Source organism: Triticum aestivum, chromosome 2B, assembly GCF_018294505.1.
Source record: "Triticum aestivum cultivar Chinese Spring chromosome 2B, IWGSC CS RefSeq v2.1, whole genome shotgun sequence".
NCBI lineage: Eukaryota > Viridiplantae > Streptophyta > Magnoliopsida > Poales > Poaceae > Triticum > Triticum aestivum.
Genome location: NC_057798.1, coordinates 53,588,736 through 53,604,878, shown reverse-complemented (window position 1 = coordinate 53,604,878; position 16,143 = coordinate 53,588,736). Strand labels below are relative to the sequence as shown.

Below are 16,143 nucleotides of genomic sequence, written 5' to 3'. Positions count from 1 at the left end.
TTCAAAAAATTTCCTACGCGCACACAGGATCATGTGATGCATAGCAACGAGAGGAGAGTGTTGTCTACGTACCCAACGCAGACCGACTGCGGAAGCGATGACACGACGTAGAGGAAGTAGTCGTACGTCTTCACGATCCAACCGATCAAGCACCGAAACTACGGCACCTCCGAGTTCGAGCACACGTTCAGCTCGATGACGATCCCCGGACTCCGATCCAGCAAAGTGTCGGGGAAGAGTTTCGTCAGCACGACGGCGTGATGACGATCTTGATGAACTACAGCAGCAGGGCTTCGCCTAAACTCCGCTACAGTATTATCGAGGAATATGGTGGCAGGGGGCACCGCACACGGCTAAGGAATTGATCACGTGGATCAACTTGTGTCAACTTGTGTGTTTAGAGGTGCCCCTGCCTCCGTATATAAAGGAGGAGAGGAGGGGAGGCTGGCCGGCCAAGGGGGGAGGCGCAGGAGAGTCCTACTCCCTCTGGGAGTAGGATTCCCCCTCCAATCCTAGTCCAACTAGGATTCCTCGGAGGGGAAAAGAGGAGGAGGGGGCCGGCCACCTCTCCTAGTCCTAATAGGACTAGGGGAAGGGGGGGCGCGCAGCCCATCTAGGGCAGCCCCTTCTCTTCTCCACTAAGGCCCACTATGGCCCAAATAGCTCCCGGGGGGTTCCGGTAACCCTCCCGGTATTCCGGTAAAATCCCGATTTCACCCGGAACACTTCCGATATCCAAATATAGGCTTCCAATATATCAATCTTTACGTCTCGACCATTTCGAGACTCCTCGTCATGTCCGTGATCACATCCGGGACTCCGAACAACCTTCGGTACATCAAAATGCATAAACTCATAATATAACTGTCATCGTAACCTTAAGCGTGCGGACCCTACGGGTTCGAGAACAATGTAGACATGACCGAGACACGTCTCCGGTCAATAACCAATAGCGGGACCTGGATGCCCATATTGGCTCCTACATATTCTACGAAGATCTTTATCGGTCAGACCGCATAACAACATACGTTGTTCCCTTTGTCATTGGTATGTTACTTGCCCGAGATTCGATCGTCGGTATCCAATACCTAGTTCAATCTCGTTACCGGCAAGTCTCTTTACTCGTTAATACATCATCTCACAACTAACATATTAGTTGTAATGCTTGCAAGGCTTATGTGATGTGTATTACCGAGAGGGCCCAGAGATACCTCTCCGACAATCGGAGTGACAAATCCTAATCTCGAAATACGCCAACCCAACATCGACCATTGGAGACACCTGTAGTACTCCTTTATAATCACCCAGTTACGTTGTGACGTTTGGTAGTACCCAAAGTGTTCCTCCGGTAAACGGGAGTTGCATAATCTCATAGTCATAGGAACATGTATAAGTCATGAAGAAAGCAATAGCAACATACTAAACGATCGGGTGCTAAGCTAATGGAATGGGTCATGTCAATCAGATCATTCTACTAATGATGTGACCTCGTTAATCAAATAACAACTCATTGTTCATGGTTAGGAAACATAACCATCTTTGATTAACGAGCTAGTCAAGTAGAGGCATACTAGTGACATTCTATTTGTCTATGTATTCACACATGTATTATGTTTCCGGTAAATACAATTCTAGCATGAATAATAAACATTTATCATGATTATAAGGAAATAAATAATAACTTTATTATTGCCTCTAGGGCATATTTCCTTCAATGCGCGTGCGGCGTGAGGAGCAGCAAGAGGCTGCGGGAGGCGGGAGGCGGGAGGTCGGAGGCCGGAGAGGAGGGGACAACAGCGACAGTAGCCGGCGGAGAGGCACAAAGATGCTAATTTGGTGGATGGCGGCGTGCTAGACGAGTGGGAATCTCCGGGAGTAAAATGCCCCCATTGCTCTATGATTTCGTTTATTAATCTGGTTTATTAAGTAATACAATTACGTCCAAACCGGTTCACTGGTAAAAGACCACACAGTTACCTTATTTGTGTAGCTCATTTTTTTTATTTCATCATCAAACTTTACACACGTGTAATATACGTGCATCATATTTCCAGGTGAAATTTCTTTTAGCATATTTTTGAAACTTTAAATTGCAATTTGCGAACTATATAAAATAAAGTGCTCACTGTGCGTACCAAAGTGACATTTGATTTTTATGGCGATTATAAAATGTTAACACAAAATTGAGCCATCACAAGTTGAGCCTTAATTTGTACGTGCGTCAAATTTATTGTCACACCAATAGTTTGAATTGTATATCTAAATGCATTGAACTTGCATCCCATACTAGGATGGTTTGCAAATACTTTAGGCCAGCGATGTAATAATAAACTGTGTAACTGTCTGCAACAGGGGCAGTGAAAGGATTCACCCACATCAAGGATCCCAAATGGAGGTTTGACTGCTACAGCTTCACAAAGTATTGGGAATCAGATACACGTAAAAAGGCTATCGTCTTTACAAATGATATGAACTCAGTTCTGCAACCATGCTTTCATTCAAACGAGAATGACCCGGAATTAGAATTTTCAATTTTTTATTCTTCTATGGGTGGAACTTTGACTCAAACACTGTGTCTGTTCCACGATTGCTGCACAGCCACAACCATCTACATATATACAATAGTATGATGTGTACCTAATTCGTACAGTACATGCAAATATCTTGTCTCAACCAAATCAGCTCCCCTTCCGCCACTTTATTAGCAGAATTGCTCGATCGCCCAGCATGGAGCTACGAAGAAGCCCAACACAAACGTTGTGGTGGTTGAGGCCAAAAAGACCCAGTCGGCATATCATGTGATGTGCCATGAAGTTTTGTGTTCACCGCCACGGCAGTGGTGAAAATGAGGCACTGATGGGAAAACACATGCATGAACGGCTCGGGAGTGGGTGCATGGGAGCACAGAATCGGCGCCCCGTTACAGCCTGCTGCATTGTGGTGCCGGAAAGGCACCATCGGCCAACCTTACGCCCGTGCAGAAAAGGTGATCAAGCCAAGAGCTAAGGACGCACAATAGTGGATGCCATTGTTATAGTTTTGATGGAAAGATGTCATAAGGCTTATGATATACTTGAAAAGGAGAGATGCCTGAGGTATACTAGCCATAGCTTCATACAGAACAATGAAGACATGCATGTCCTATCGGAACCCCAAGCCTTCTATGTTTTGGTATACTCCAATATCTCATTTTATCCTGTCTAATATGGGGTAATTAACGAATGTATCCACTTCTTAATACTCAACGTCAATGGGATTTAGAATGGGTTAAATATGGGGACACTGGTAGTATTTATACCACCATGAGAACTTTGATACTATATAGGAACAGTCATATGAATTTCATGAACCTAGCTAACTTCGTCATGCAAAAATAAAAGAACGGCCATACAAAGCTATGTCTATAACAGTCATACAACTTCTCTGCTCAACAATTGGCCAACAGGCTTATTCCATGCATGCGAGAGATCAAAATGAAGGAAGCCTCATGATATTTGTGTTGAAGATAGAAATTAATTGATGCCAATGAAAAAATAGCGCGCTACAGCAAAATAGCGCCGACCTCAAAATATGCTATTAGCATGCTATATCGTGCTATAGCGTCCTCACCCTTCCAACACCCAAAGCTAGGGTTCCCGCTGCCTCCCGCCGTGCAGCCGCCGGCCTGCCTCGTCTACTGTCGCTTTGGGAGCATGGAGGCGTGGTGGATCCCGGTCCTTGCCGGCGGGAGGGCTCTGTTATTAGGTATTTTCTTGAATTTAGGTAGTGTTTGTGTACTACTCAGAAAGACGAGTCGGCGGCGGCTTCTTGAAGATGAAATAAGATTCTCTCCCCTAGCTCCCGTCCCAGTGGTGCTTCTAGCGCCGTCGGAGGGTGTGTGGAGGTTTGTCTCCGGCGGATCTCGCTGGATTAGGTCGGCGTTTGTCATTGGTGGATCCACTTGGATTTGGTCTTTGTTCGTCTATGTTCGCGTGTCTACGGGTTGGATGCTTCCGGTCTACGCAGTTAGAATAGAAAGATGTGTTTCGCCGTGTATTGCCTCTTGGCATTCCATTCAATATATGGTTAGTATTACAACTTGTACAGCAAGGTAAATCTCTATGGGATCAATCTACATGATCCTAGAATCACTACAAACACTATAAGATCAGGATATGATACACATACGATCATATGCCATATATACATTAACATACGCTTCTCTTCATCGGCGTCGGTTGCTATTCTGGTGCGCTGATCCTCCGGGACCTTAGCATGACGATTACCCGACTGTCTACTACAACAAGGTTTGCCCAGCTTCGGCGATGGAGGGGCGATGATAGGGGTGTGCCTTCGTCTCGCTCCAGTGCTTGTAGTGGTTGCTCCAGTGCTTGTAGTGGTCTACGGACCTGAATGTAATTAGTTCTAGTATTTTTTGTACTACCTTGATAGTTGATGAATAGATCGGAAGTCTTGCCCGCAAAAAAAAAAGATGGACAACAACTCAAGGTTGCCCAAAGTAGTAAATTATCTTCCTTACCGACCAAGGTGTAGTTTATATGATCACTCAAAACTAGCCATTGAAGGAAATCGTTGTTTTAAAAGTTGATAATATAAAAAGATGCCATGGGTCGTTGTTTCCCGGAGGGATTTTGCCAAAAACACTCAGTTCGTAATCAATTTCTTCAGGGCGATTGGTCTCAGAGGACTCACATGATCAACAAGGAAGCTCTTGTAGTTGGTGCAATTCTTTGCAACTTGTCAAACTGTGTACATCCATCCAGGGCATTCAATCAGAATTTTTTTGTTATTTTTGTTTCGTTGATATTTACCAGTGTCAATTACTTTTCTTAAGAGCTAAAACAAGCGCTACTAGAATTAGCAAGGTTGCCCGGTGCTCATTTATTTGCCGAGTTCCTTTTATTTATCGAGAACTCGGCCACAGAAGAGGAAGCCGAGTCCCGAGTGCAAGGTAAAAACAACTCGGCAATGACACAGAACTTGGCAAATAAGCAACTTTAACGAGAATAAAGAACTCGGCGAAGAGGTAGAACTCCACAAAAGTGGTTCTTATAAAACTGAACCCTAGCGAACTTTTTGCATAAAATTAACTAAGCTTGATCTGGTAGAATCAGACGAGCTTTAACTTTGGTTTCGAGCACTTAACATCCTGATTTTTATACAGGTATAAACGGATGATGACTGGTTCATCTTCGGTGCACCACATAGCAAATACCACAAACATGTCAGGTTTGTGTGTCTTTCCTATTATTCTTTTTACTCCTTTCCATGGCTTCCCTCGCTATCCCTTATCTGACCTGGTCGCTGGGTAAGGAAGCAAAGACTCTCATTTGCATCCTGAGTCCCTGTAGGTGATCCTAGGCAAATCTTCTTGCCATCTCATTCAGAGAGCATACAAGGAGAGTAGCTCTCGCTTGAGCATGGTTTTGCAATGTTCTAGGTACATAGCTGTGTTCAACTACCTGGACCAACCTAACAATATTTCACTACAGAAGGAGTATTATATATGGAATTTATCATAGTAGCAAACTATAAATAGGTTTAACACAACAATTCAACAATCACAAGTTGGGCCTTAATTGTACTCGCGTCAAAGTTATTTACATGCCATCAAACACTAAGATGTATTTCCCATAAACATTACTGGTTGCTAATGCTTTAGGCATAGATCTGATGAACGGTAAAAAAGCTTGCCCCTTCAGAAATGATATGAACTCAGTTGTGCAACAGTGTTCTTGTCTGCTAATTACAGAATTATGGCTGATAGAACGGTAGCGAGGTGGGGGGGGGGGTCTCTCTAACACCAGGATGATCTAAATTAGAACATTGAATATATTCTTTTGGGAGGGAGGGACTACGATTCCAACACCGGTCGGTTACGTGCAAGCAACACAGCCACGGCCCGTCTATATACAGTGATGTGTATGTAACTCTCACATACATGCATCTGAACATCCGATCTTATCTGAAGCACCTCTGATGCCCTCTTCTCTCGGTGTTGAGTAGTGAGAGTGTTTTCTCGACGCCAACCCTCGTGCCTACTCTAAGCTTGGTGATTAATAGCTCGCAGGACACGATGCCACTGCTGATCCAAGCCTAATGAAGCCTTAGATGGCAAGGTTGTTTCACAAGACGCACCCGTTCATCATGACTGATGCGACAAGATCCTCAGGCTTCTGCATGGGACGGCCGGCAACCCAAAGATGACGAATCCCTTCGCACTAACTGATGAGTCCAGGAGAGTGTTTGAGCGGAAGTGCACCCCGGTGACGCGGAAAGCCACGTTGCCTCCTTCCACCATGTGGTACATTAGGAGGCGTGAAACAACATCGGGAATGGCCATGGACGCACACTTGTGGATGGCGACGTTGTAGCTTTAGTGGGAAGCTGACATGAGGTTTATAATATAAATATGCATGGCGAACCGGAACCCTAACCCTTCTATACTTTGGTATACTCCAATATCTCACTCTCTGTCTATTATATCCTCTACTTAGTACTCAGCGTTAATTTAGAGTGGGCTAAACATACATAAACACTTGTATTTATACCTCTAGGATTACTCGTACCTATATAGAGTAGTCATACGACTCAGGTGAACCTAACTAACTTTATCATGCAAAAAGACGTTCATATATAGCTATGCACGTAGCAGTCATAACAACTTCTATGCTCACCCCATTTGGAGAAAAGCACATTGCATGCATGAGAGAAATTGTAAAAGGGAAGAAGCAGCCTGATGATACGTTAAAGATAGAAACTATACTAGGCTCTTACTAGTGGAACAACACATCATACGCTTCAGCCGTTGCTCCCCTTCTCTTAGTGTTCAACAAACGAACATGGAGGTGAGCAGTAACGACTCAAGAGCACTGCTCTAGGTGGAAAGAAGTTCTCCCTTAACCGGCAACATGTCGTTTATGTGGCCGTTGGTCAAAATCTTTGGGAAAAAGCTAATGAAAATCTTCATGGTGGTCCATAACGCCCTTTCCCATACGGATTGTGCTAAAAACACCGGGTTTATGACCATTTTTTCATGGTGGTTATCAAAAGAACATTTAATATCCTGGCCCTCATCTACTCCATGCATCTTTCTTCTCACTACTCCTAGTGTGCCATGTATTTTGCCTTTTCCTGACTTCATTGACATTCGACAACTACGGTTCAACACATTCACATTCGTACATCCATAACTAGGACTTGTACACAGATAGGTAAGTGCGAATAGAAAAGTATATATGGTGATATGTGCATTATAAAACACTCAAATAATGTACACTTATGTTATGAAATATCGATATATCTTTTTTCTTTCTTTTTATGGTGCAATAATGTCATTTGTTTTACAAAACTTTAGGAGTTGGATTGTTCTAACATATTATACATAGCCACGACCCCTCAATTCATGTTGATTGTATATGTGTGCACAACTGCATATGCTCATCAACACTAAGAATAGCTGACAACGATTTGTAGATGGGATTCAAGGATAAATATGGCATCTAGAACACCATAAAGTGCTTCCATATACTCCCAAATTGTATCACACTCTTGGGCGTTGACACTGAGTCTCGTCGCCAGAAGACATATAAATCTTCCTCAAGTTCCGGTAGGAAGACAATCCGCTTGTCAGAGAACTCTCAGAATAAAATTACCATACAACCAAGAAAGTGCATGGCAAATCAGCAATGCTCGGGTCAGGTTTGCCACGAGGCAATGCACAGTGTGAAATATATGATTCTACACATCTATAAAATCTGGAGAAATAAATGTATCCACTTCAAATTCTGAATATGCATTTCTGGGACACATGATTGCACGTTGCAATTTACCATATATTTATCAAGGGATAATTATCTAGAAACATTATAAGTAGAGGCCTTGGCCAGAAAAAAGAATAATAGTGAAGTAACTATCCCCTATCCTATATGCAACACATTTTATTCTTCTTCATCAAGTGGCATCATCCATTAAATATACGTCCGTCATCCCGCAGATAAGAAAACATTGAGAATCCATCAGGCCCCTAGAGCCTTGTCAGGGTGCATTAGTCAAATAGCAGCTCTAGACTCGCCTGCCTAGTGGTGTATGAGATACAACAACCTGCTTCGCATTTTCTATCGCCGCTGGAGTGAAATACGTAAGCCTCCATGGTATGAAGATGTTTGCTGGGACCTGAAGGTGGAACGTCAATTTTTGGCGGTTTCATATAGCCGATAGAATTTACTTTTTTGAGGAGGAAAGACCCCCGACCTCTCCATCAGAATGATGCATGCCGCCATTTTATTAAAAAAGTAGCAAACCAAGGTCCATAGTGCAGTACAGCTCGCAGAAGGAGCAAATAAAGTACAAAAAATAAACAGAGCCACAACCGGCAATGAAACAGGACTAGACGACTAAACATCTCTCCTATTAGTAGATCGCCATCCAAACGGTTGTAGATAGCCCGTGCTACCGTCTCCCACCGGTTGCATCCAGTAACCAAAAACTCCCTAGAGTCTGTAGGAGTGAGTAACGACGACGTACGAATCCAAGCGGACGCTCTGTAGATAACCTGCAAGAAATTTTAAAGATTTTGTCTGTTAAAGATCATATCATTCCTAGAATTCCATACATAGCCCAGAGAAGTGCACATATTCCTATCCGAATACGTCCTGCAGTCACTGGTTCCACTCCGGTAAATATCCCATAGAATCTGGAGAAATGTATCCACTTCTCAATTCTCAATGACCGTGGGGATGTGAATTAGTCAAATGTGGAGAAGAACATAATATTGATAGAAGTAGGATATAAAACTATGGCTATATATTCACGAGATGTCATATAACTATGATGAACACACCAAAGTTTGTCATGCAGAAGGACAGTCATACATGTAGAACAATCATAAATAGTTAACATCTATGTTCAACCGATCAGTGAGTGCATGACATACATGAGCTAAATTCTAAAATCAAAGAAGGCCTGTTAAATTTATTTATTTATTTTGAAAGGGAGGATTGCCTCCGGCCTCTGTCTCAAGTGATGCACACAACCATTGTTAATATTGTGTTGAAGATAGAAATTAACAGACGTGTAGTGTAGTACCACCTCATCATGCATTTGAACTGATGCTCCCACTCTCTTGTTCAGCAAATGAACATGAAAGGAGAAACGACCCGAGGACAGTCCCACTCTAGTATACGATGGCTATTAGAGGCAAGCCAATAAACTTATTTGCCCAGAAGCCAGCACAGAGTGGTAAGTGATAGGATACCGCCAGTGCGCTCCTATTTAACCACTAGAACATAAATGCGCGCGTTGCCGCACCCGTCTGTCTTAAGGGTAAAATTTTAAATTATTAGAGAAAATTAGAATGATAGAAATGTTTGGTAATTTCAAGGGGAAAATTGTAACACCTTGAAGTTGGTGTTGGGGCATATTTAAGTAGGATGTTGGTAAGTGAGATACACAATGTATGCCCATTGCCTCTCCTATTCTGATTTGGATTGTTTGACTATTCTATTATTTTCTCATATCCCTTATCTAATCACATGTTCCTCCGTTTATTAATCTGCAGTTGGTCTCTAATCAGATGCTATGGCATGCAGGCGTTTGTGCAAGGTCTCCAGCACCAAGCACATGAAGATGAAGGTGTGTATTGATGTGCTTGTTTGTGTGGAAAGAAAGATATAAACTACTGTATTTGAGAAAGATATATGAGAGTTGCCAGCTGACAGATAGAGTTTAGCATAAGCAACGCAATCCCCTAGGCAAATGTGAAAACATTCATATTGATGAATTCGAAGCTGGATTCTCAATCTAAACAATCAAGTACAACAGCAGAGATGAAAAAAATTCCTGACGATATGAAGATGCATCAGCTGTGACATATGTACAGTTATTTTGTGTTAAACGGTATGCCTAACATGGTGATAGTCACAGCTGACCAAAGAGCCATGCCATGTGTAGCCTGTAATCCAACTTGACATATATTTGTATACGTGAATCATTAATATATATGTATTGGCAAAAGAAAGAGGCATACAAATCAGTGAGGCACAGTAAGAGGCATGTCTTGAAAAAGGAACAGTGAGAGGCACCTCACCGGGCTCTCAGTTTTGCTGATTTGGACAACAAGCTTCAAACTGGAGAGAAGAAAAATCCTTTGTCAATTTAACAAAATAATGCCAAAATACAAATGGAGTAACTAAATAATAGAAGAACATGTGAATGGGACATAAAAAGTTCTTGATCCCAGGCGATGAGAAGGTTGTACAGTCATGGTATTACACTATTGTCGACTTTGGTGCTGTACATCTCAATTTGAATATAGAAGATGAAGGGGATGACGTTCTTGGGGATGGCTAGATCAAACATCATTTATGTGAAGGTCTGGTCAGCTTGAAACTACGTACGTGGCCACTAAGGCAAGCACTCCGATTATGTACTTATGGAGCTATCGATTGTTGACGATGCCCATGGGGAGCTACTCTGGCACAAGTAATTCGCTGGTCTTTGTGCTATAAGTGAGCATGGAAAATGGAAGGCTTGCCATCACCCAGGGCAAAACTAAGCCAAGGCTGGCCTGTATTGGATGAAAAACAAGATGGAGCAGGCAAAATAAGGCGATGTGATTGGCAGGAGTATATATGAAGTAGCTCAGCTATAGAAAGAGGCAAACGGATAACAATTCTCCTCCACCAACAGCAGCAGTTTCAGAAGGGTGACCATCATCCATCATGCACTGCCATGGTTCCGCCGCCGCTTCTCTCTGGATAGGATGATTCGCATGGTCAGCTGTGGGGGCCTATGAAGGAATAGTAGAGAGAGCCGATCCCCAGGCACACGTGCCTTAGAAGCTCGCCGTCGAGACGCAAGACGGCGGCGGCGCAGCGCCGACGAACAGGGGAGGAGCGCCGGAAACGGCTGGGACAAGGATGAACAGGCTGTTACAGATCAGGCTGGAAGGTGCACACATTGAACTGGGCTAGCTGCGAACGATTGGGCCCAGTGGGCGTTCGACCAGTAATGCCCGATTACTCACCGAACGCCGTACTCGTTCCGAGGAGCAGCGGCCCGGGTAACGGTGCCCCAAACTAATCCGGAGCATACATGATGGGATCCGATGACTGATAGCGTCAAATCGCTGTGGAAGGGCATAGCTGGCTCTGTTTTACTATTTCTCAATACCCCTCAACGCATGTCTACGTGAAAATTAAAAATCAATACCTTGGTCATGATTTACTATACACATGTTTCTTTATAATCATGTGCTTTTCTATTCTCTTCCAAATAATATTAACCAAGAATAGTCACCCTGCTAGATCATGTATGAAGATATATTTTACTTGTATTTCACCCTAGTCATGTCGCTTCCTCTCCTCGGGTTATAGACGCCACTGTGGGGAAGGCATCAAGCTAGTCCCCTGTTGCTCCCCGTCACCTGGGAACTGGGGCTTTTCCTAAACCAGCAGGTCCTTCACAGCCAGATCCTGCTAGGCTCGTGAAACTTAACAGGATTTTGTAGTTTTGCATGCACATTCTACAGAACCTCCAAGGCCCGCATAAGCTATTGACCTGACCAAGGTCGCTTGGACGCACGTACGCACGCAGCCACTCGCTCTGCTTGTCCCCTGCGTTATTGGAACGGATCACTAGTAGAAAAAGGACCTTATATGAGACACATTAGTCCCGGTTCGATTTTGGTCCGGTACTAATGGTACCATTAGTACCGGTTCGAACGGCTATGCATTAGTACCGCTTTGTGTTGAACCTTTAGTACCGGTTCGTGGTGGCAGGCTGGCGTCAGGCCGGGGGCCCCACGAGCCCCTTTAGTCCCGGTTTGTGGCACAAACCGGTACTAAAGGGCCAACCTTTAGTACCGGTTCGTGCCACGAACCGGCACTAAAGGGGTCTAACCTATAGTCCCGGTTGGAGACACAAATCGGGACTATATGGCAATTTTCAAACTTGGAAAAATCATAACCAAATCATCCTAATTCAAGAAAATACATATAATATATCAAAAATTGCAGTACAAAAAGATTTTAGTACCGGTTGGTAACACCATGAAAAAAAATCAAATATTTTTTACAAAATTTTCAAAAAAAAAACCTTTAGTACCGGTTGGTAACACCAACCGGTACTAAAGGTCCCCATACCACGGCGCGAGCTCACGCCACGTGGTGGGCCTTTAGTGGCGGTTCGTGCCGAACCGGTACTAGGGGGGGGGGGCTTTAGTCTCCACCCTTTAGTGCCGGTTGCAGAACCGGCATTAAAGGCCCTTACGAACCGGTTTTAAAGCTCCGGTTTCTACTAGTGGATCTACCAATGTAATACATGTTGGGCATAAGCCACCGCGATCGCGTCGGGCGTGCGTGTGTGCACGCGGGACGGATCGGGAGCGTGGCGGGCGTTGTGTGTGTTGATCATGTAGCGGTCCGAGTTGTAGGGCGTGCGTGCATCAGGGTCGATCTCCAGCTTGCTGCGTACGTAGCGTGGACGAGCTGCATGCAGTAGAGGCAGTTGTGATCCGTTGGAGCCGGCCGCGCGGTGCGCGTACGAGCGCGTCGTGGGCGCAGGCGAGGGCATGCGGGTCGGGCGTGCCGGCCAGAGTGGAGGGCGTGGTGTTGCGTATGCATGCCCGTATAAATCCCTCCCGCTGTAAACTGATTCGGGTGCGTTGTGTTTTGATTTCGTGCTTAGGAAATACATAACGAGGCCGTACGTGCGGCGGCGGGTGTTCGAGCGCCCGGTAAAACTACCTGTATGTTTGTGTCCATCTCCTTCCTCTAGTCTTCTTCTTCCTCGAGAGCTGAGTGAGGCAGGGAGGTCGAGCTCCGGCGAGCAGGGGAGGAGGCCGGCGGCAACAACAATTGGTATCGGAGTACCGGGTTCGGAGGAGCTCGCCGGCGATGGCGCTCGTCCCGTACGGCGGCGGAGCACGGTGATGCCGTGCATGCGGGGAGCGCGGCAGCCGCGACGGACCTGCGTGGTTGCGCAGAGGCTGCGGTGGCGCGACGTGGCTCGGCGGAGAGAAGACCGAGCTCCTGGACACGCCGGATCAGCCGCGTTGATCGCATCGGAGCGCGATCATGGCGCGAGATGGAGGCGTGCGGAGCATGTGAATAAGCCGCGGCGGCGAGCCGGGCGCGATCGGTGCGTGTTATGGGTGCGTACTGGACGCGTCGGGCGCGTCGGGACCGCGGGAGTCGACCGCGTCGAGGCGTTGGACCTGGTTGCGCAGATCGCGTACCTACCCGGCGGGAGCGCAGGCCGGGAGCGCGGGGACGCGGGAAGTGCGCGCGAAGGGCACGGCGGCCGTGGAGACGAGGAGGTCGTGAAGGTCGTTAGGTGGTTATGGGTGCGTGGTGGCGCAGAGGTCGCGGCGGCTCGGCGTGACAACCGTGAAGGCTCTTGTGCCGGAGATGCAGCGGAGGACTGACCGCGTCGGGGCGCTGGACTCGGGCCGTGGCGACTGCGTGCGCGCGCGTCGTGTACACGAGCCTGGGAGCGCGGGACGTGGGGTGCTGCGCGGCGGAGGCCGCAGGGGCGCGGTGCGACGGCCATGGCGACATCGACGACGATGGACTCACCTGCTGTAGTTCGTGGCTTAGGGGGGTGAGTGTTGGGCATAAGCCACCGCGATCGCGTCGGGCGTGCGTGTGTGCATGTTACTGATAAAGCATAACCACCTAACGTGAACTTTTGCAAACTGAAATCATGGTGTTTCAGTATAACCTAACAATTATTAACTTTGGTTCAAGCACTGACCATCAAGATACATGCCAGTACAAAACAGATGGTGACTCACCCCTTTATCAATTTAGTGTACCACATAGAAAATACCACAAACATGTCAGGTGTGAGTTTTTTTTACACTTTTCTCCAACCGTCTTGGTTATTCCTTATCTGACCTGGCTGTTGGGTGATGGTAGACCAGGTAGACGAAGCCATTAAGACTACCATTTGCATCCTGGGTCCCTTGGGTGTTCCTAGCAGGAAAAGTTGGTTGCGTCTCATCCAAGAGCATACAAAGCGGGTCAGCTCGTGCTCGAGCATGCTTTTGCAATGCTGTGGCTGGACAGCCGTGTTCATCGCCCTGGACCAGCCTAGCACGCTATTTCACAACTGAAGCTGTGTTTTGTTATACTCGATTATCTCGCAGGCTATGGTGTATGAAGGAATATTCTTTTAGGAAAGTATATGAAGGAATATATTCCACCTTCATTATTAATTTCTCAACAACAGTGGCATTAAAGCAAGTTTTTTTTATCCTAGAACCGTACAACAATCGTGGGCAATTGGTGCCAGACTGGTTGAATGAGGAGAAGAGCTTAGTATTTATACTACTAATGTACCTATAAAGGGTATAGTCATATAATGTCGGTGAACCCAAATAACGTTGTTATATACTCGCTCTGTAAACAAATATAAGAGTGTTTATAGATCATTAAAGTAGTGATCTAAACACTCTTATATTTCTTTACGGAGGGAGTACCATATACCTTGATCTGTCATTTAACTGCTATGCTCAAACAATCAGTAGACATGAACCTGCAGCTTGCTGAAGTTACAAACTGATATGTTATACAATTTGCACATACGGTATATGAGAGTTCATTTCAGTTAATTTCAACCAGTGTCACCACAATTAGTTTTTGTGCCACTTGAACCACACTTTGGACTTGGTGAATGTGTCGATGTGATCTTTTTTGTCACTGCACTAGGATGGAGGCAATAGATCAAAGTTTCTCTAAAAAGGAATAGTATTGTTGAATCTGGTACAATTGGATCAAAGCCACCCAATGTGTGCCAACGACCAGAACGGTTCTTAAAACCGACTATATGTAGATCACGAGTGCAGATCGCGAGGGTGCCTTTTTTAACCAGATATTCTACCATATTTATCATGATCCAATCCATGGTGGAGCGTGGATCCTATCACTCTTTGTGGCAAGGAACGTACTACGTGGTACATCAAGAGCACACGGAAGAAATGGTATTTTGTTATGCTCCAATTGTTAGATATGCTAGTAGTTGTGTACGTGACATAGTTGTCACGGTGTAACTTGTGTACGTACGTGGAGTTGTATCCCGAGCAGGTTGTTGAGTAGACTGATCTCTATCTTGTGTATAGACTTGGACTAGGGGTCAAGCCACAACAACAACCTGCCGATCTTGTATCTGGTTCTTTATATAAACACGTACGCGTCCCTGTCACAGATGACATACGCTTCCACCATCGTAGTCTTTACATGGTAACCAGAGCCATCCTCGAGCACATCCATGGCGTCGTCTTCAAGTTCCTTCCCATCCTCGCCATTCGCGCACGCTGCCACCGAGAAGCTCACGAAGGGCAATCAGGCCCTATGGCGGGCGACGGTGCTCTCGGCCATCTGAAGCGCACAGATGGCCAAGTACCTCGACGTCGAGCAGCCACCGCCGCCCATGCAGATTGATGTCACTTCATCTGATGGCAAGACGACGGCGAAGGCGCCAAACCCTGAATTCCAAACCTGGTATGCTCAAGATCAGCAAGTTTTCTCCTATCTTCTGACGACACTGCCTCGTGAGATCGCCATCCAGGTTGCATCATGTCACACCGCGGCTGAACTCTGGAACACGGTGGAAGGGATGCTTGCATCTCACACCCGTTCTCAGACCACCAACGTCAGGATTGCCCTCGCCAACCTGCAGAAGGGCAACTCCTCCATCACCAACTATGTCGGGAAGATCAAGTCCCTCTGCGACGAGTTGATCACTGCAGGGAAGAAGGTGGACGACGACGACATCGTCTCCCACATCCTCACCGGGCTAGATGAAGATTTCGACCCGGTGGTGTCCGCCATGTGTTCCCGGGTGGAGCCGGTGACCGTGGTCGAGCTGTTTTCACAGCTGCTTAGCTTCGAGACGAGGCTCAATCTTCGGGGTGGAGGGTCTCAATCCTCTGCCAACGCCGCTACTCAAGGCCGCAGAAACGGTGGCGGTGGTGATTGCGGTCGCCGCCAAGGCGGCAATGGTGGTGACCGCAGCGGGCGCGGCGGCGGCTACTCCAAGTCAGGAGGGCGCGGCGGTGGACACAACGGTGGTGGCGGGGGCAACTACAACAACCATGCCTCTGCCGCCCCTAGAGTCCAGTGCCAAATTTGCGGCAAGATG

General features: G+C 46.2%; 1 pseudogene; it reads left to right on the top strand.

Moving 5' to 3' along the window:
- Nucleotides 1-15,756: 15,756 nt before the first annotated feature.
- On the top strand, nucleotides 15,757-15,895 carry LOC123047839 (uncharacterized; annotated as a pseudogene).
- Nucleotides 15,896-16,143: the final 248 nt, after the last annotated feature.